This window comes from Phyllobates terribilis, unplaced genomic scaffold, assembly GCF_046119375.1.
Source record: "Phyllobates terribilis strain yellow unplaced genomic scaffold, ASM4611937v1 Scaffold_79__1_contigs__length_6888602, whole genome shotgun sequence".
Classification (NCBI taxonomy): Eukaryota; Metazoa; Chordata; class Amphibia; order Anura; family Dendrobatidae; genus Phyllobates; species Phyllobates terribilis.
The window spans coordinates 2,321,415-2,342,708 of NW_027362839.1; the positions used below are offsets into that span (position 1 = coordinate 2,321,415).

Here is a 21,294-nt window from a genome sequence, read left to right on the forward strand (position 1 = left end):
AGGAGGAGGAACAACAACCTGGAGCCTCTGGAGACAATAAGGGCGTACCAAATAGTGAAGTGTCTCCAGAGTCTATGACAGGTAAAATACCAAATCCCAAAACCTGGCTGCAGGACCTGCGGGAGTCCAAAAGGAGGGCTGAGAAGGAGCAGAAGGGCACTACTGGTAAGGTCAAAAGGGACAGGCAAAAGGCCGACACAGAAGCCCATGCCCAGTCTGGGTCTCCTAGTGCTGAGGGCGCTGAGTGGATAAAGGTGGGTCCTAAGAAAAAGAAAAAGGGTGGTTCGGAGGAGGCAGCAGGAGGTGAACAGATGGACACTTCTCCAGAAGGGGACGTGGACGCTGGACCCTCAGGGGTTTCGGTCTCCGCTGCTACAGGTGGGGACCGGGATCTTGCTGCCTCTGAAGAGTCAGAGGCTCTGCCTTGTGCGCAACCTCCTCCTATAGGACGACCTTCTACAGGTCAAACAGGGGCGGCGGAACCCCTCGGGGACCCACCTGATGAGGAACTGCATGGCCAGCCAATGGAGACCCAGCGGGTTCTGCCAGCCAGCCCTCCGAGCTATGCCAGTGTAGCGTCGGGTTTATATAAATGTGGTAATCTTTCCTCCTCCACGGAGACTCTCGTGACGATACTATCAGATGAGGAGGGAGGCGCAAGCCCAGTGGTCTGATCAGGTTCATCGGACAGGTAAATGCGTTGCTCTTAGTTACCTAAGTAAAATTTCTACATTTTCTAATGATGGCTGAACTGAAAGGTATTTCCCTCAACGTGAGAGGCATAAAATCTAACACGAGAAGAACTGCTCTTTTTAATTTTTTTACGTGTTTTACTGCATCTGTATTTTTTCTGCAAGAATGTAATATCCCACATGAAATGTCATATCAAAAATATAAAGATGAGTGGAAGTGTGGGCCATCTGTCTGGTCCGGATCGAATGCTGCAGGATCAGCGGGTGTAGCCATACTTTTTAAAGGGAACGTTTTAATTGATTTTATTCAGGAAATTTTACCAGGTCGTATTTTATTAGTAAAAGCTTTTATTGATGGTATTAGATGGCAGTTTTTAAATTTTTATGGATCCCCAGAAAAAAATGAAAGAGCCGAAATGCTTGATCTTTTACCATTATTTATTAATAACTCTGAACCTTTTATCTTAGCAGGGGATTTTAATTGTGTTTTAAAAGGTGAAAACCGGCGCTCCAGCTCTGTAAGCAGGAACTACGATAAAACCTCAGGTATGCTACATGATATAGTCAAAGATGCTAAATTGATAGACATATATAAAGAGTGTCATAGTGACAGCCCAGAGGACGCCGGTTTCACTTGGAGCAATGCTAATTGTAGCTCTAGGATTGATTTTATTTTTGGTTCAGATAAAACAATACCTGCCAAATGTGAAGTTTTAACTAATATATTTTCAGACCATAAACTTTTATCCTTTACCATAAAAGTAAATGACAACAAAAAATGTGGTAAGAAAAGCTGGAAAATGAACGTATCCCTTTTAACCGACCCGCAGATTTTATCAGATTTTATTGAGTTTTATAGGAAATGTAGAAAAGGGAAAAAAACAAATGAGACTATGAGTGTATGGTGGGATAGAATGAAAGTAAAAATAAAAGACTTTTTTATTAAAAAGAGTATATGTAGAGCCAAAGAAAAATATGAAGAATATAGAATTTTAAATACCCGCCTACAAACATTATTTAAGCTCAGAGACAATGGGATAGATGTACAAGTTGATATTTCAAACTTAAAAGAAGAGATTTCAAAATGGCTAGAACAAAAAGGAAAAGAGATAATTTTTCGTTCTAGAGTACAACATATAGAAGAAAATGAAAAGTGTTCCAGATATTTTTTTAGGAAAAATAAAAAAGAAAAAGTGATAATTGACCATATAGATGGTGAGAATAATATAAAAAATATGCTGGGTAAAGTTGAGGTTTTTTTTTCTAATCTTTTTAATGGAAAAAATATAGATAATAAATTAATGGATGATTCGCTGCAAGGACTAACAGCTGTTTTAGATCCCGCATCCCAAGAGTTTTTATCCCAAGTTTTAACGGAACAAGAAGTGTTAAAAACTATTAAAAGTTTTAAAACTGGAAAGGTCCCTGGTCCTGATGGCATCCCAATAGAATTTTATGTATGTTTTTATGATATTTTAAAAGATGATTTGTTTTATTTGTTTACTGAGGTTTTTAATAATAAGGTTTTATTAAATTCCTGGAAGAAAGGTGAAGTCTCCCTCCTATACAAAAAAGGCGATAAATCAAAATTAGAAAACTGGAGACCAATAACACTTTTAAATTGTGACTATAAAATAATGGCTAAAATTTGTGCAAATCGTCTAAAAGAAGTCATCAGCAAAGTTATTCATTCTAATCAAGTGTGTGGGGTGCCGGGGCGCAGTATATGGGACAATCTGAATTTAGTGAAAGACTGTATTGAGGATGTAAAAGACAGAAAGGGGAAAATGGCGATTTTATCTATTGATTTTGAAAAAGCATTTGACCGTGTCTCACACTTTTATCTTTTTAAAGTTTTAGAGAAAATGGGCATACCAGAAGGGTTTTCACTATCGCTTAAAGCATTTTACAAGGATTGTACAAGTAAGATTTTAGTGAATGGTTTTAAGACACAAGAGGTATTTTTACGGTCAGGGGTGAAACAGGGATGCCCTCTGTCCCCCCTACTGTTTATCTGTGCACTGGAACCAATGTTATGTGCAATACGCCAAAATAAACAGATATGCGGTGTCCCTCTGCCTGGAAGCGGTGGTTTGGAGGCCAAGGTTGTAGGCTACATGGATGACGTGGCGGTCTTGTGTACAGATGCACCATCACTTACGGCCACTCTCCATCAAGTGCAATCCTTTTGTCTAGCTTCTGGTTTTAAAATCAATTTTAATAAGTGTAACATTTTAAGTGTTGGGGGGATGATTTTACGTGATGTACCAATTAATGTCTCCGAATCCATTTCCATTTTAGGTATATCATTCACTGAAAATAATGATGGTTATAATAGTTGGGAAACAGTTACACAGAAAGTAAATATGAAAATATGTATGTGGAACATGAGGAGACTTACAATGGAGGGTAAAGTATTGGTTTTAAAGATGGTGATTTTACCTCTTTTACTGTATCTTAGCATGGTTTTCCCCCCGCCTGTTAATGTTTTAAAAAAGATAACCAAAACCTGTTTTACCTTCTTTTGGAACTCAAAAATGGAAAAGCTGAAAAGAGAAATCGTGATGAAATCAAAAGTAAAAGGTGGTAAAGATTTTCCAGATTTTAATAGGTTTCTTTTAATCCATCTGTTCGTTTACTGTTTTAATGCCCTTTTTAAGAATCACTATTGGTCCTTTTTTATGCGTTTTAATACAGGATTTTTTATGAGAAAGTTTGGATGGTATGAAGTTAATATATCTGTGCCCCATGCTTTTAATTTGTCGACGCATTATGAGATTTTAAGGAAAATAGTGTCTGATTTTAATTTAGGGACTAAGAAAATAGAGGAATTAAGAAATAGTAAGAAACTAATTAAAGAAATACGTAAAAGTGAGGAAATATGTAATGTTGACAGATATGATGATGACAAATCTATGTCTATCTGGAAAATGATTAACGTTTTTTATCTTTTTAATGAACAGAGAGATCTGGCTTGGAGTTGCATGCACCGCTGTCTTCCTTGCCGGGCATTCCAATACAGAAGAGGATTTGTGAGGTCTGCCATCTGCCCAAGAACCGGATGCCAAGACGAGGAAACGGTGGAACATCTATTATGGACATGTAATTTTGCAAAGGATTTCTGGAGAAGACTGCTCCCCCTACTGGAAAGGGTGGCAGACCTCAAGGACTTTACATATAAAACTGTGCTATACGGACTTATGGAATGCCCCACAATGGACCAGTACACAATGGCTTGGAAGACAGTGAACTGCGCCAAGTCATCTCTCTGGAAAGCGCGCAACATTGCTATTTTTAAACAAGATGTTTTATCAGTGAATGATGTTTTAAGTTTATGTTTATGTGAAATGTATACTTATTATTTAATTGACAAAAAGAAGAATGTACATATTTCCAAAAAATGGCTTGTTGACCAATGGAACCTAATTATTTAAAATCTTTGTATTTTTTTGTTTTGTAAATTTCATTTGTCTTTTAACGTTTGGTATTTGTTTAATTATGCTTGTAATTTGTTAAAGTTTTAATAAACGGTTTTATCCCTCTGCAGGGGATAGCCAAATTAAAAAAAAAATCTGTTCTTATCAGTTTAATATCTGATACGTCCCCTATCTGGGGACCATATATTAAATGGATTTTTAGAACAGGGAGATGGAAAAAGAGCTTGCTCTGTCCACTCCACGCATTGACCTGGTATTGCAGTATCTCCAGGACCGGTGCACCCCTTCTTTAATGCAGTTTCTAAAATCAGAAAGAATTGAATTCAATGTTTTTTGTTCATTTTGCTTGTTTGTCGGATTTTGGGATGGACTCTTTGGCTTTGCTTTTCTTCTCCTCATTGGATTTTTCATGTTCAAAGTTGCAGAAGCCAGATTACAAGCTCATTTTGGTTCAACTTCAGCAACTGTGCATTGCATTGCCATGTAATGTGATGCAATGCTATCTTTCTAGCTCTCCCTTTTTACTTCCTTTTGGATAAACAGACATATTAGGCAAGCATTTTGGAGCTTTCACCTAAATAACTACAGGTGGTGAGATAAGCTGCACAATATAATTGACCTTTCAGTATATTGTTGCACACACACCATCTATTTAGCAAATGCCCTTGTTATCAACAGCAGCCTTTTAAACTCACCTGAGCTAACAGGTATGTGCGCTGGTTACTCTGCTGCGCTTACAATTTCTTTTTTGGTTTGCTACAATGCCTTTTCTGAAACGTTGTCTCCTTCTGCTGGAACACTGACTTCTTTCATTTAATGCCTGCAGACTATAAAAGAGAACCCAACCCAAAAAGTTTGGTTGATTAGTCTGTGGCATTCTGTTAAACTGTTGCTTATGGCGGTCTCTGTGAGCTTCTCAGCGACATTCAGCCAGCCAGGTATCCTGCCTGCAGTAGATGGAATGTGGCAATGGAACGCTGGCTGCGCGTGTCATAATAGGCTCTGAGCCTTTATATACCTGTGCACAGCAGCAGCCACCTTCAGTCTGCTGCTGGACAGCCAGCAGCAGCAGCAGCAGGAGAGGTATGTAATCAGGAGCCCTCCTGCTAAGGGTAGACAGCTGCTCGTTCCACCCCAGCCCCCGCCTTAATTGGTTCTCCTCCCTTCCAACGGTGTTGAGGCGGGTGGGAACAGCAGGGGGTGAAGGTGCTGTGTTTAAAGAGGTGGAGTTATGCAGATCTAAAACGCGTGGATTGCAGCAGCAGCAAGCCGAAAAGTGCAGGCATGTAAGGGATCTAGAGGTTGACAACATGTCTTCTTAACGGGAGTCCAGGAGCTCATCTCCACAAATGGACTTTTCAGGATCCTTGGGTGGCTCCGTAGTTTGAAACCAATTCTGGTTATCGCTTCTCGGCCTTTTGGCTAAGATCAAGTGTAGTATCTGTTCTTATCAGTTTAATATCTGATACGTCCCCTATCTGGGGACCATATATTAAATGGATTTTTAGAACAGGGAGATGGAAAAAGAGCTTGCTCTGTCCACTCCACGCATTGACCTGGTATTGCAGTATCTCCAGGACCGGTGCACCCCTTCTTTAATGCAGTTTCTAAAATCAGAAAGAATTGAATTCAATGTTTTTTGTTCATTTTGCTTGTTTGTCGGATTTTGGGATGGACTCTTTGGCTTTGCTTTTCTTCTCCTCATTGGATTTTTCATGTTCAAAGTTGCAGAAGCCAGATTACAAGCTCATTTTGGTTCAACTTCAGCAACTGTGCATTGCATTGCCATGTAATGTGATGCAATGCTATCTTTCTAGCTCTCCCTTTTTACTTCCTTTTGGATAAACAGACATATTAGGCAAGCATTTTGGAGCTTTCACCTAAATAACTACAGGTGGTGAGATAAGCTGCACAATATAATTGACCTTTCAGTATATTGTTGCACACACACCATCTATTTAGCAAATGCCCTTGTTATCAACAGCAGCCTTTTAAACTCACCTGAGCTAACAGGTATGTGCGCTGGTTACTCTGCTGCGCTTACAATTTCTTTTTTGGTTTGCTACAATGCCTTTTCTGAAACGTTGTCTCCTTCTGCTGGAACACTGACTTCTTTCATTTAATGCCTGCAGACTATAAAAGAGAACCCAACCCAAAAAGTTTGGTTGATTAGTCTGTGGCATTCTGTTAAACTGTTGCTTATGGCGGTCTCTGTGAGCTTCTCAGCGACATTCAGCCAGCCAGGTATCCTGCCTGCAGTAGATGGAATGTGGCAATGGAACGCTGGCTGCGCGTGTCATAATAGGCTCTGAGCCTTTATATACCTGTGCACAGCAGCAGCCACCTTCAGTCTGCTGCTGGACAGCCAGCAGCAGCAGCAGCAGGAGAGGTGTGTAATCAGGAGCCCTCCTGCTAAGGGTAGACAGCTGCTCGTTCCACCCCAGCCCCCGCCTTAATTGGTTCTCCTCCCTTCCAACGGTGTTGAGGCGGGTGGGAACAGCAGGGGGTGAAGGTGCTGTGTTTAAAGAGGTGGAGTTATGCAGATCTAAAACGCGTGGATTGCAGCAGCAGCAAGCCGAAAAGTGCAGGCATGTAAGGGATCTAGAGGTTGACAACATGTCTTCTTAACGGGAGTCCAGGAGCTCATCTCCACAAATGGACTTTTCAGGATCCTTGGGTGGCTCCGTAGTTTGAAACCAATTCTGGTTATCGCTTCTCGGCCTTTTGGCTACGATCAAGTGCTTTATTGCAGGAGATTGTGGTTGAAGGGCACTCGGGTACCCCTCTCCTTGGCCTGGCAGGATAGTCCACTTTGGTGGACTTAGCCTGCTTGCTGCTATTAGGGAGAGGGCTTAGTCCCAGGGTAACGAGTTGCGATCCCCCAGCTTCCAGGTGTTTTCGCTGCAAGAACACTGGGAGCGCAGATTGCAAGCGGCTGCAATTTGCAACCTTGTTGCGTTTTTCCATGGAGGTTGACCCTAACCTCGTGCCTCTTTATGCGAGGCTAAAAAACTCTATCCGAGTTCACTTCACGGCGGGTGGCTCGGATATGAGGAAATTAGGGTATGTAGTCCAGGACGTGCTCAGGAACCTTCTTGGCGTACAAAGGAATGAAATTCTCTCCATCCAGGATTATCCCAGAAGAGGTGACTATGACATCACATTCACCGGAGAAGGTATTTTTAGAGATGTACTAGAAAAGTTAAAAAAAGTTGAAAATAGTCCTGTTTTGAAAGGGATACAAATTGTTGAGCACGTCCTGGATGAGGTAAGACTGGTTATTGTAAAAATATTTTCGCCTTTTGTTTCTGCTCCAGAAGTAATGTCATTTCTAGCAATTTATTTTAAAAGTGTTAAATGTATTGGGAAGATATTAAACGAATATAACATATGGACATCTAAGTGGAAATTCCTTGTGAAGTGTACAAGAGATCCAAATACACCAGGTGGTATACGGCTCCCCCCTGCCCGTTTCAAAATTGGGCAAACAAATGGGGATTTCTTCTTTTCTGGGATGCCAGTATATTGCAGAAATTGTGGGCGCTATGGTCATTCAAAAGAAAACTGTCATGTATCATGTAGAAATTGTGCTAGTGAAGAACATGAGACAAAAGAATGCCCTAAGGAAAAGAAATGCAGTTTTTGCCAGACTCCAGGTCACTTTTATTTTTCTTGCCCTCACAGATTTCGGGAAGATGAGCAAAATGGGAAGTCCAAGACGTCCGACCAAGGACCAAAAGATCAGACCACCCCTCAGGAGGAGGAACAACAACCTTAAGCCTCTGGAGACAATAAGGGCGTACCAAATAGTGAAGTGTCTCCAGAGTCTATGACAGGTAAAATACCAAATCCCAAAACCTGGCTGCAGGACCTGCGGGAGTCCAAAAGGAGGGCTGAGAAGGAGCAGAAGGGCACTACTGGTAAGGTCAAAAGGGACCGGCAAAAGGCCGACACAGAAGCCCATGCCCAGTCTGGGTCTCCTAGTGCTGAGGGCGCTGAGTGGATAAAGGTGGGTCCTAAGAAAAAGAAAAAGGGTGGTTCGGAGGAGGCAGCAGGAGGTGAACAGATGGACACTTCTCCTGAAGGGGACGTGGACGCTGGACCCTCAGGGGTTTCGGTCTCCGCTGCTACAGGTGGGGACCGGGATCTTGCTGCCTCTGAAGAGTCAGAGGCTCTGCCTTGTGCGCAACCTCCTCCTATAGGACGACCTTCTACAGGTCAAACAGGGGCGGCGGAACCCCTCGGAGACCCACCTGATGAGGAACTGCATGGCCAGCCAATGGAGACCCAGCGGGTTCTGCCAGCCAGCCCTCCGAGCTATGCCAGTGTAGCGTCGGGTTTATATAAATGTGGTAATCTTTCCTCCTCCACGGAGACTCTCGTGACGATACTATCAGATGAGGAGGGAGGCGCAAGCCCAGTGGTCTGATCAGGTTCATCGGACAGGTAAATCCGTTGCTCTTAGTTACCTAAGTAAAATTTCTACATTTTCTAATGATGGCTGAACTCAAAGGTATTTCCCTCAACGTGAGAGGCATAAAATCTAACACGAGAAGAACTGCTCTTTTTAATTTTTTTACGTGTTTTACTGCATCTGTATTTTTTCTGCAAGAATGTAATATCCCACATGAAATGTCATATCAAAAATATAAAGATGAGTGGAAGTGTGGGCCATCTGTCTGGTCCGGATCGAATGCTGCAGGATCAGCGGGTGTAGCCATACTTTTTAAAGGGAACGTTTTAATTGATTTTATTCAGGAAATTTTACCAGGTCGTATTTTATTAGTGAAAGCTTTTATTGATGGTATTAGATGGCAGTTTTTAAATTTTTATGGATCAACGGAGAAAAATGAAAGAGCCGAAATGCTTGATCTTTTACCATTATTTATTAATAACTCTGAACCTTTTATCTTAGCAGGGGATTTTAATTGTGTTTTAAAAGGTGAAAACCGGCGCTCCAGCTCTGTAAGCAGGAACTACGATAAAACCTCAGGTATGCTACATGATATAGTCAAAGATGCTAAATTGATAGACATATATAAAGAGTGTCATAGTGATAGCCCAGAGGACGCCGGTTTCACTTGGAGCAATGCTAATTGTAGCTCTAGGATTGATTTTATTTTTGGTTCAGATAAAACAATACCTGCCAAATGTGAAGTTTTAACTAATATATTTTCAGACCATAAACTTTTATCCTTTACCATAAAAGTAAATGACAACAAAAAATGTGGTAAGAAAAGCTGGAAAATGAACGTATCCCTTTTAACCGACCCGCAGATTTTATCAGATTTTATTGAGTTTTATAGGAAATGTAGAAAAGGGAAAAAAACAAATGAGACTATGAGTGTATGGTGGGATAGAATGAAAGTAAAAATAAAAGACTTTTTTATTAAAAAGAGTATATGTAGAGCCAAAGAAAAATATGAAGAATATAGAATTTTAAATACCCGCCTACAAACATTATTTAAGCTCAGAGACAATGGGATAGATGTACAAGTTGATATTTCAAACTTAAAAGAAGAGATTTCAAAATGGCTAGAACAAAAAGGAAAAGAGATAATTTTTCGTTCTAGAGTACAACATATAGAAGAAAATGAAAAGTGTTCCAGATATTTTTTTAGGAAAAATAAAAAAGAAAAAGTGATAATTGACCATATAGATGGTGAGAATAATATAAAAAATATGCTGGGTAAAGTTGAGGGGTTTTTTTCTAATCTTTTTAATGGAAAAAATATAGATAATAAATTAATGGATGATTCGCTGCAAGGACTAACAGCTGTTTTAGATCCCGCATCCCAAGAGTTTTTATCCCAAGTTTTAACGGAACAAGAAGTGTTAAAAACTATTAAAAGTTTTAAAACTGGAAAGGTCCCTGGTCCTGATGGCATCCCAATAGAATTTTATGTATGTTTTTATGATATTTTAAAAGATGATTTGTTTTATTTGTTTACTGAGGTTTTTAATAATAAGGTTTTATTAAATTCCTGGAAGAAAGGTGAAGTCTCCCTCCTATACAAAAAAGGCGATAAATCAAAATTAGAAAACTGGAGACCAATAACACTTTTAAATTGTGACTATAAAATAATGGCTAAAATTTGTGCAAATCGTCTAAAAGAAGTCATCAGCAAAGTTATTCATTCTAATCAAGTGTGTGGGGTGCCGGGGCGCAGTATATGGGACAATCTGAATTTAGTGAAAGACTGTATTGAGGATGTGAAAGACAGAAAGGGGAAAATGGCGATTTTATCTATTGATTTTGAAAAAGCATTTGACCGTGTCTCACACTTTTATCTTTTTAAAGTTTTAGAGAAAATGGGCATACCAGAAGGGTTTTTACTATCGCTTAAAGCATTTTACAAGGATTGTACAAGTAAGATTTTAGTGAATGGTTTTAAGACACAAGAGGTATTTTTACGGTCAGGGGTGAAACAGGGATGCCCTCTGTCCCCCCTACTGTTTATCTGTGCACTGGAACCAATGTTATGTGCAATACGCCAAAATAAACAGATATGCGGTGTCCCTCTGCCTGGAAGCGGTGGTTTGGAGGCCAAGGTTGTAGGCTACATGGATGACGTGGCGGTCTTGTGTACAGATGCACCATCACTTACGGCCACTCTCCATCAATTGCAATCCTTTTGCCTAGCTTCTGGTTTTAAAATCAATTTTAATAAGTGTAACATTTTAAGTGTTGGGGGGATGATTTTACGTGATGTACCAATTAATGTCTCCGAATCCATTTCCATTTTAGGTATATCATTCACTGAAAATAATGATGGTTATAATAGTTGGGAAACAGTTACACAGAAAGTAAATACGAAAATATGTATGTGGAACATGAGGAGACTTACAATGGAGGGTAAAGTATTGGTTTTAAAGATGGTGATTTTACCTCTTTTATTGTATCTTAGCATGGTTTTCCCCCCGCCTGTTAATGTTTTAAAAAAGATAACCAAAACCTGTTTTACCTTCTTTTGGAACTCAAAAATGGAAAAGCTGAAAAGAGAAATCGTGATGAAATCAAAAGTAAAAGGTGGTAAAGATTTTCCAGATTTTAATAGGTTTCTTTTAATCCATCTGTTCGTTTACTGTTTTAATGCCCTTTTTAAGAATCACTATTGGTCCTTTTTTATGCGTTTTAATACAGGATTTTTTATGAGAAAGTTTGGATGGTATGAAGTTAATATATCTGTGCCCCATGCTTTTAATTTGTCGACGCATTATGAGATTTTAAGGAAAATAGTGTCCGATTTTAATTTAGGGACTAAGAAAATAGAGGAATTAAGAAATAGTAAGAAACTAATTAAAGAAATACGTAAAAGTGAGGAAATATGTAATGTTGACAGATATGATGATGACAAATCTATGTCTATCTGGAAAATGATTAACGTTTTTTATCTTTTTAATGAACAGAGAGATCTGGCTTGGAGTTGCATGCACCGCTGTCTTCCTTGCCGGGCATTCCAATACAGAAGAGGATTTGTGAGGTCTGCCATCTGCCCAAGAGCTGGATGCCAAGACGAGGAAACGGTGGAACATCTATTATGGACATGTAATTTTGCAAAGGATTTCTGGAGAAGACTGCTCCCCCTACTGGAAAGGGTGGCAGACCTCAAGGACTTTACATATAAAACTGTGCTATACGGACTTATGGAATGCCCCACAATGGACCAGTACACAATGGCTTGGAAGACAGTGAACTGCGCCAAGTCATCTCTCTGGAAAGCGCGCAACATTGCTATTTTTAAACAAGATGTTTTATCAGTGAATGATGTTTTAAGTTTATGTTTATGTGAAATGTATACTTATTATTTAATTGACAAAAAGAAGAATATACATATTTCCAAAAAATGGCTTGTTGACCAATGGAACCTAATTATTTAAAATCTTTGTATTTTTTTGTTTTGTAAATTTCATTTGTCTTTTAACGTTTGGTATTTGTGTAATTATGCTTGTAATTTGTTAAAATTTTAATAAACGGTTTTATCCCTCTGCAGGGGATAGCCAAATTAAAAAAAAAATCTGTTCTTATCAGTTTAATATCTGATACGTCCCCTATCTGGGGACCATATATTAAATGGATTTTTAGAACAGGGAGATGGAAAAAGAGCTTGCTCTGTCCACTCCACGCATTGACCTGGTATTGCAGTATCTCCAGGACCGGTGCACCCCTTCTTTAATGCAGTTTCTAAAATCAGAAAGAATTGAATTCAATGTTTTTTGTTCATTTTGCTTGTTTGTCGGATTTTGGGATGGACTCTTTGGCTTTGCTTTTCTTCTCCTCATTGGATTTTTCATGTTCAAAGTTGCAGAAGCCAGATTACAAGCTCATTTTGGTTCAACTTCAGCAACTGTGCATTGCATTGCCATGTAATGTGATGCAATGCTATCTTTCTAGCTCTCCCTTTTTACTTCCTTTTGGATAAACAGACATATTAGGCAAGCATTTTGGAGCTTTCACCTAAATAACTACAGGTGGTGAGATAAGCTGCACAATATAATTGACCTTTCAGTATATTGTTGCACACACACCATCTATTTAGCAAATGCCCTTGTTATCAACAGCAGCCTTTTAAACTCACCTGAGCTAACAGGTATGTGCGCTGGTTACTCTGCTGCGCTTAAAATTTCTTTTTTGGTTTGCTACAATGCCTTTTCTGAAACGTTGTCTCCTTCTGCTGGAACACTGACTTCTTTCATTTAATGCCTGCAGACTATAAAAGAGAACCCAACCCAAAAAGTTTGGTTGATTAGTCTGTGGCATTCTGTTAAACTGTTGCTTATGGCGGTCTCTGTGAGCTTCTCAGCGACATTCAGCCAGCCAGGTATCCTGCCTGCAGTAGATGGAATGTGGCAATGGAACGCTGGCTGCGCGTGTCATAATAGGCTCTGAGCCTTTATATACCTGTGCACAGCAGCAGCCACCTTCAGTCTGCTGCTGGACAGCCAGCAGCAGCAGCAGCAGGAGAGGTATGTAATCAGGAGCCCTCCTGCTAAGGGTAGACAGCTGCTCGTTCCACCCCACCCCCCGCCTTAATTGGTTCTCCTCCCTTCCAACGGTGTTGAGGCGGGTGGGAACAGCAGGGGGTGAAGGTGCTGTGTTTAAAGAGGTGGAGTTATGCAGATCTAAAACGCGTGGATTGCAGCAGCAGCAAGCCGAAAAGTGCAGGCATGTAAGGGATCTAGAGGTTGACAACATGTCTTCTTAACGGGAGTCCAGGAGCTCATCTCCACAAATGGACTTTTCAGGATCCTTGGGTGGCTCCGTAGTTTGAAACCAATTCTGGTTATCGCTTCTCGGCCTTTTGGCTAAGATCAAGTGTAGTATCTTTTGAAAAGGCAGTTTTGTCCTTGGGCTGCCCTAGTAAATTGATGCATATTACACACTGGTTTGGTGCACTTGTTAGTACGCCAGGTGGCTCATAGAGTTATCTGATGGAAAACATGGCCCTCCAGGATCGAAGTCACTAGGCTGGGTAAGTGTGAGGGCTTTGGAGCAATGTGCCCCAGGAGTAGGCGCCCTGGTGGGAGTCCAAGCTTACTGGGACTGGGAACCCCAGAAAGACTTGGCTTCGTAGCACGCCGCACCTTTGCCAATCATACTTTCTGAGCAACCACCCCTATTCCTGGCCTCCGGGCTAGGAAGGGGAATTTTTATAAACCCGGTCGGAGGTCCGGTCAGCTTTGGGCTGAGAAACCAACACAGGCTCCAGCTCCACTAGGGTGGCAGCCTAGATGGAAGCTGGGAGCACGAAAACGGCTCTTCTCCGGCTTCGGCTAGGGAGAGCATCGGAGATCCCTGACCCTCGCTGTGGCCTTCTGGCTCGGAGGGATGGGGATGGTTTATTGGGGACCCTCTCCTCCGGGAAGGGTCCACATGAATCCTCGCCTCGTGCGCTGTTTTGGTGTGACTTCGGTCACATTTTTCAGTGCCTTGGATGCAGCTTCAATCAAAAAAATCTGTTCTTATCAGTTTAATATCTGATACGTCCCCTATCTGGGGACCATATATTAAATGGATTTTTAGAACAGGGAGATGGAAAAAGAGCTTGCTCTGTCCTCTCCACGCATTGACCTGGTATTGCAGTATCTCCAGGACCGGTGCACCCCTTCTTTAATGCAGTTTCTAAAATCAGAAAGAATTGAATTCAATGTTTTTTGTTCATTTTGCTTGTTTGTCGGATTTTGGGATGGACTCTTTGGCTTTGCTTTTCTTCTCCTCATTGGATTTTTCATGTTCAAAGTTGCAGAAGCCAGATTACAAGCTCATTTTGGTTCAACTTCAGCAACTGTGCATTGCATTGCCATGTAATGTGATGCAATGCTATCTTTCTAGCTCTCCCTTTTTACTTCCTTTTGGATAAACAGACATATTAGGCAAGCATTTTGGAGCTTTCACCTAAATAACTACAGGTGGTGAGATAAGCTGCACAATATAATTGACCTTTCAGTATATTGTTGCACACACACCATCTATTTAGCAAATGCCCTTGTTATCAACAGCAGCCTTTTAAACTCACCTGAGCTAACAGGTATGTGCGCTGGTTACTCTGCTGCGCTTAAAATTTCTTTTTTGGTTTGCTACAATGCCTTTTCTGAAACGTTGTCTCCTTCTGCTGGAACACTGACTTCTTTCATTTAATGCCTGCAGACTATAAAAGAGAACCCAACCCAAAAAGTTTGGTTGATTAGTCTGTGGCATTCTGTTAAACTGTTGCTTATGGCGGTCTCTGTGAGCTTCTCAGCGACATTCAGCCAGCCAGGTATCCTGCCTGCAGTAGATGGAATGTGGCAATGGAACGCTGGCTGCGCGTGTCATAATAGGCTCTGAGCCTTTATATACCTGTGCACAGCAGCAGCCACCTTCAGTCTGCTGCTGGACAGCCAGCAGCAGCAGCAGCAGGAGAGGTATGTAATCAGGAGCCCTCCTGCTAAGGGTAGACAGCTGCTCGTTCCACCCCACCCCCCGCCTTAATTGGTTCTCCTCCCTTCCAACGGTGTTGAGGCGGGTGGGAACAGCAGGGGGTGAAGGTGCTGTGTTTAAAGAGGTGGAGTTATGCAGATCTAAAACGCGTGGATTGCAGCAGCAGCAAGCCGAAAAGTGCAGGCATGTAAGGGATCTAGAGGTTGACAACATGTCTTCTTAACGGGAGTCCAGGAGCTCATCTCCACAAATGGACTTTTCAGGATCCTTGGGTGGCTCCGTAGTTTGAAACCAATTCTGGTTATCGCTTCTCGGCCTTTTGGCTAAGATCAAGTGTAGTATCTTTTGAAAAGGCAGTTTTGTCCTTGGGCTGCCCTAGTAAATTGATGCATATTACACACTGGTTTGGTGCACTTGTTAGTACGCCAGGTGGCTCATAGAGTTATCTGATGGAAAACATGGCCCTCCAGGATCGAAGTCACTAGGCTGGGTAAGTGTGAGGGCTTTGGAGCAATGTGCCCCAGGAGTAGGCGCCCTGGTGGGAGTCCAAGCTTACTGGGACTGGGAACCCCAGAAAGACTTGGCTTCGTAGCACGCCGCACCTTTGCCAATCATACTTTCTGAGCAACCACCCCTATTCCTGGCCTCCGGGCTAGGAAGGGGAATTTTTATAAACCCGGTCGGAGGTCCGGTCAGCTTTGGGCTGAGAAACCAACACAGGCTCCAGCTCCACTAGGGTGGCAGCCTAGATGGAAGCTGGGAGCACGAAAACGGCTCTTCTCCGGCTTCGGCTAGGGAGAGCATCGGAGATCCCTGACCCTCGCTGTGGCCTTCTGGCTCGGAGGGATGGGGATGGTTTATTGGGGACCCTCTCCTCCGGGAAGGGTCCACATGAATCCTCGCCTCGTGCGCTGTTTTGGTGTGACTTCGGTCACATTTTTCAGTGCCTTGGATGCAGCTTCAATCAAAAAAATCTGTTCTTATCAGTTTAATATCTGATACGTCCCCTATCTGGGGACCATATATTAAATGGATTTTTAGAACAGGGAGATGGAAAAAGAGCTTGCTCTGTCCACTCCACGCATTGACCTGGTATTGCAGTATCTCCAGGACCGGTGCACCCCTTCTTTAATGCAGTTTCTAAAATCAGAAAGAATTGAATTCAATGTTTTTTGTTCATTTTGCTTGTTTGTCGGATTTTGGGATGGACTCTTTGGCTTTGCTTTTCTTCTCCTCATTGGATTTTTCATGTTCAAAGTTGCAGAAGCCAGATTACAAGCTCATTTTGGTTCAACTTCAGCAACTGTGCATTGCATTGCCATGTAATGTGATGCAATGCTATCTTTCTAGCTCTCCCTTTTTACTTCCTTTTGGATAAACAGACATATTAGGCAAGCATTTTGGAGCTTTCACCTAAATAACTACAGGTGGTGAGATAAGCTGCACAATATAATTGACCTTTCAGTATATTGTTGCACACACACCATCTATTTAGCAAATGCCCTTGTTATCAACAGCAGCCTTTTAAACTCACCTGAGCTAACAGGTATGTGCGCTGGTTACTCTGCTGCGCTTAAAATTTCTTTTTTGGTTTGCTACAATGCCTTTTCTGAAACGTTGTCTCCTTCTGCTGGAACACTGACTTCTTTCATTTAATGCCTGCAGACTATAAAAGAGAACCCAACCCAAAAAGTTTGGTTGATTAGTCTGTGGCATTCTGTTAAACTGTTGCTTATGGCGGTCTCTGTGAGCTTCTCAGCGACATTCAGCCAGCCAGGTATCCTGCCTGCAGTAGATGGAATGTGGCAATGGAACGCTGGCTGCGCGTGTCATAATAGGCTCTGAGCCTTTATATACCTGTGCACAGCAGCAGCCACCTTCAGTCTGCTGCTGGACAGCCAGCAGCAGCAGCAGCAGGAGAGGTATGTAATCAGGAGCCCTCCTGCTAAGGGTAGACAGCTGCTCGTTCCACCCCACCCCCCGCCTTAATTGGTTCTCCTCCCTTCCAACGGTGTTGAGGCGGGTGGGAACAGCAGGGGGTGAAGGTGCTGTGTTTAAAGAGGTGGAGTTATGCAGATCTAAAACGCGTGGATTGCAGCAGCAGCAAGCCGAAAAGTGCAGGCATGTAAGGGATCTAGAGGTTGACAACATGTCTTCTTAACGGGAGTCCAGGAGCTCATCTCCACAAATGGACTTTTCAGGATCCTTGGGTGGCTCCGTAGTTTGAAACCAATTCTGGTTATCGCTTCTCGGCCTTTTGGCTGAGATCAGGTGCAGTGATCTAACGGTTGCTGCCTTGGTCTTGGCTGAGAGGTGCCCGGGGTACCCGGCTCCTTGGCCTGGGGGGATCGTCTCACCTTTTGGTGGGACTTCACCCCCCTGCTGCTATTAGGGAGCTGGCTTAGTCCCCGGGCAACAAGTTGCGATCCCCAGGCGAAAGGCCGAGCCCGTGGTGACGGTAAGCCTTTGCCACTTTGGTGAGATGCCTTGTTCATTTCAATTTTCCACTGGCTCCGGCCAGATCAGGAACTCGGTGCGTATCGAGGTTCCAGCAAACCACGTCGGATATGACAACCCCCGTGAGTTCTATGTACAGATTTTGAGAGATCTGTTGAACGTGAAAGATCATGATGTTTACTGCCTGCAGGAGAAGGGGCAGAGTACATATATTCTCACGTTCTCGACCAAGGTTGCCTGCCAGCACTTTTACGAATGCGTTAAGGGCCACCGTAACAGCAAGCTGTTGGACGGAGTGATTTTTACGGGTCTCTATGGCGGAGTTGACGTTCCCCTTGTGGTATACATGTTTAACCCCCATGTGTCCACAGATGATATTGAGCTTTTTCTGAGCAGATATTGTACATCTGTCAGATTTACGGGGAACGTCAAAGGTCGGAGTGGTTTCTGGAATGGGAAACGACGCTTTATGGTACGCTTCAGACTTGACCCTGGGGGTGTAGAAGGCCTTATGCACCCCCCCTCCACAGTGGTGCTGGGAAGAGACCATGGCTACCTCTTCTATGATGGACAACCATTCAGGTGTCGTAGGTGTGGTGACCTTGGTCACATACAGAGCGATTGTAAGAACGAGCGGGTGAGTCAGTGCCACAACTGTGGACAATGGGGTCATGCCTCAAAGGACTGTAAGAACAGTAAGACCTGCAGTGGGTGCGGAATGTCTACTCACCTGTTCAGTAATTGTCCGATGCGGACAAGGTCTCGTGGTGGCTCTCGGGCGCCTGCGGCTAGTTCCGCAGGAGTTCCTGCTGATGCCAGCAGGGTCAGCCCGGGTGACCCCAGAAAAAGCTTTGTGGACATTACTAAAGGTCAAAAACAGTCTGACTCAGTCGATGCTCTGTCGGTACCTTTGCGGAAAAACCCGGCCTCTGTAGCCGAGGTCACGCCTTTGCCTACTCCTGCAGGGGTCCAGGTTTCACCTGGTGGGGAGATGGCACCTTCTCAGAGCGGAAATGAGAGGGAACCAAAAAAGAGGCGAAAATCTGGAGCTGTTGGTACCAATCCAGATGTCCATCCAGATACCCCTGCTGATGCCAGCACAGATGTTGGACCAGATGTCTGCCCTGATGCCAGTCCAGACGGATGCCCTGATGCCAATCCAGATGGATGCCCTGATGCCAATCCAGACGGATGCCCTGATGCCAATCCAGATGGATGTCCTGATGCCAACCCAGATGGATGCCCTGATGCCAGTCCAGATGGATGTCCTGATGCCAGTCCAGATGGATGTCCTGGAACCATTCCTGATGGATGTCCTGTTGCCTGCCTGGATGATAGAGGTCGTGCAGTGGTTGGTGAACCTGTTGCTGGTCCTGATGGTCATCCTGCTCCGGAGATGATGTCCCTTGGTGCTCCTGGAGGGTCTGCGGGTATTCCACCTGCTGCAGTGCCTGGTGAGGATCGGGTGGATTCGGAGGATCGGATGGATCTCAGCGCCAGTGGTAAGAGAAGTCGTGAAGAGGCGCAGGAGGAGCATAACCTGCCTCAGATGTCCCGTAAAGTCTTTCTATCTAGTGCTGCAAAAATTCTCAGCCCAGAGGGGACTAACTTAATTGAGGATTTCACGGACTCAGATGAAACGGACAGTTTACGAACTGTGTCATCCCTTCCTTCACCTTCTCTGTCACAAATTATTGATTCAGATTCAGAGTATAATGAATCAATAAAAAACACCTAACATGGCAGAAATCCGTGTTGCCTCACTAAATGTGAGAAGCCTAAAGAGCCCTGTTAGACGGGCTGCTTTGTTTGCTTGGTTAATGACTCTGAACTTTGACATTTTTTTCCTGCAAGAATGCGGTATTGATCACGATTTGTCATACCCCAACTTAAAAATGGACTGGTCAGCAGGACCCTCTATTTGGTCAGGGTCCAATGAAAATAAAGCTGCCGGGGTTGGGATTTTATTCAAATGTCAAAATGTTAATGTTTTATCCATCACTGAAATAGTTCCAGGTCGTGCCTTATCAACTCATGTTATTTTAAATGGTTTTACCTGTCGTCTTATTAATGTTTATGCATCCCCAGAGAAAAATGAGCGTGCTTCCCTTTTTAATGTCATCCCTTTGTTTTTATCAGGTCCGTCCCCTGTGATAGTGGGAGGGGATTTTAACTGTGTCATGTTGGGGGAGGGGAGGAGTGGAGGTGATACTAATGGAAGAACAGACAAAACATCCAGTCTGTTAAAACATTTGACAACGGACCTCAAATTATTAGATGCTTGGAGAAAGTCCTACCCTACTGACCCTGGGCATACATGGAGGGGTAGAGGGATGTCATCTCGTATTGATTTTATTTTTTCCTCTTCTGATGTTTTTAAACCTAGGAATGCTGGTCTAATAGAAAATATTTTTTCTGATCATGTATTACTATACAATGTATTGCAAACTCCACAGGAAGCAAAAGTTGGAAAAGGTATGTGGAAATTGAATGTGCTCTTATTAGAAGACGAACTGGTAAGGGCGGAGTTTTATGCAAAGTATGAGAGTTGGAGAAGACGGAAACACCCAAATCAGAGTATGTTGGGGTGGTGGGAGTGTGTTAAAACCCGTATTAAAGAATTTTTTATTAAAATTGGTAAAAGGAAGGCACGTGAAAAAAGGAAATGTTTTAAAGATTTTAATGTCAGGATGCAAACTCTCCTTAAGCTTAAGGGGTGGGGAGTACCTGGTGTGGATGATGAGATTGCCAAGATCCAGACAGAAATCCAAAAATTCCTGGAACAAAAGGGTAAAGAAATTATATTTAATACCCGTGTGAAATATTTGGAAGAGGGTGAGACCTGCTCAAGGTTTTTCTTTAAAAAAATGAGTGACAAAAAACAAGTGATTACTGAGCTAGAAGGACAATCTTCCACTGAGGGCATTTTAGAGCATACTGCTAATTTTTATAGAGATCTTTTTAGTATTAAAAATGTTGATGAACCTGCTTTTACAGAGAATCTTAATGTTTTATCCCAGTTTTTAAATAAAGATGACCAGATTTTTTTAGCTAAAGAACTTTTACCCAGTGAAATTGAAGAGACCCTTAAGAGTTTTAATAAAGGTAAGGCTCCTGGATCAGATGGCCTTCCTATTGAATTTTATCTTTGCTTTTGGGATCTAATTAAGGAGGATTTTATACAAGTAGTTTGTGAAGCCTCTAAGGCTGATTTATTACCATATTCATGGCGTAAAAGTATGATTACATTAATTTTTAAGAAAGGTGATAAATCAAAGTTGGAGAATTGGAGGCCTATTTCACTATTAAATACAGACTACAAGATTTTAGCTAAAGTTGTTGCTGGTCGTCTTAAAGCAGTTATTAAAAATGTAATTCATCCAGATCAGGTGTGTGGTGTCCCCGGGAGATCAATCTGGGAGCATCTAAACCTAATTCGTGATCTTATCTGGTTTCAAAAAGATAGAAAACAGCCACTAGCTATTTTATCTTTGGATTTTATGAAAGCGTTTGATAGGGTCTCCCACTTTTATCTTTTTAAAGTTATGGGAAAGATGGGGTTCCCTGATTCTTTTATTCAGAAAATTGCGCTTTTATACAAACAGTCATCTGCCCGGATTTTAGTCAATGGTTTTTTAACTAGAGAGGTGGAGCTTCTTTCCGGTGTTAAACAAGGTTGCCCCATGTCCCCACTTTTATTTGTCTGCTCCATTGAGCCACTGTTGTGCCTGCTGCGTCGGGACAAGGTGGTTAGGGGCATTTTTATTCCGGGTGGGGGTGGACAACA

The 21,294-nt window shown here is 42.5% G+C and overlaps 5 non-coding genes and 2 pseudogenes across 5 annotated transcripts; all 7 read left to right on the forward strand.

Moving 5' to 3' along the window:
- Nucleotides 1–4,227: 4,227 nt before the first annotated feature.
- Nucleotides 4,228–4,416, forward strand: LOC141197142 (U2 spliceosomal RNA). The gene has a single exon (XR_012269485.1). It is a non-coding gene; the product is annotated as a U2 spliceosomal RNA (small nuclear RNA).
- A 1,115-nt stretch (nucleotides 4,417–5,531) lies between these two features.
- Nucleotides 5,532–5,722, forward strand: LOC141197029 (U2 spliceosomal RNA). Its single transcript, XR_012269376.1, has one exon. It is a non-coding gene; the product is annotated as a U2 spliceosomal RNA (small nuclear RNA).
- A 6,389-nt stretch (nucleotides 5,723–12,111) lies between these two features.
- Nucleotides 12,112–12,300, forward strand: LOC141197143 (U2 spliceosomal RNA). The gene has a single exon (XR_012269486.1). It is a non-coding gene; the product is annotated as a U2 spliceosomal RNA (small nuclear RNA).
- A 1,115-nt stretch (nucleotides 12,301–13,415) lies between these two features.
- Nucleotides 13,416–13,531, forward strand: LOC141197194 (U2 spliceosomal RNA; annotated as a pseudogene).
- A 524-nt stretch (nucleotides 13,532–14,055) lies between these two features.
- LOC141197121 (U2 spliceosomal RNA) lies at nucleotides 14,056–14,238 on the forward strand. Its single transcript, XR_012269466.1, has one exon. It is a non-coding gene; the product is annotated as a U2 spliceosomal RNA (small nuclear RNA).
- Nucleotides 14,239–15,353: 1,115 nt separating this feature from the next.
- On the forward strand, nucleotides 15,354–15,469 carry LOC141197195 (U2 spliceosomal RNA; annotated as a pseudogene).
- Nucleotides 15,470–15,993: 524 nt separating this feature from the next.
- LOC141197127 (U2 spliceosomal RNA) lies at nucleotides 15,994–16,176 on the forward strand. The gene has a single exon (XR_012269472.1). It is a non-coding gene; the product is annotated as a U2 spliceosomal RNA (small nuclear RNA).
- Nucleotides 16,177–21,294: the final 5,118 nt, after the last annotated feature.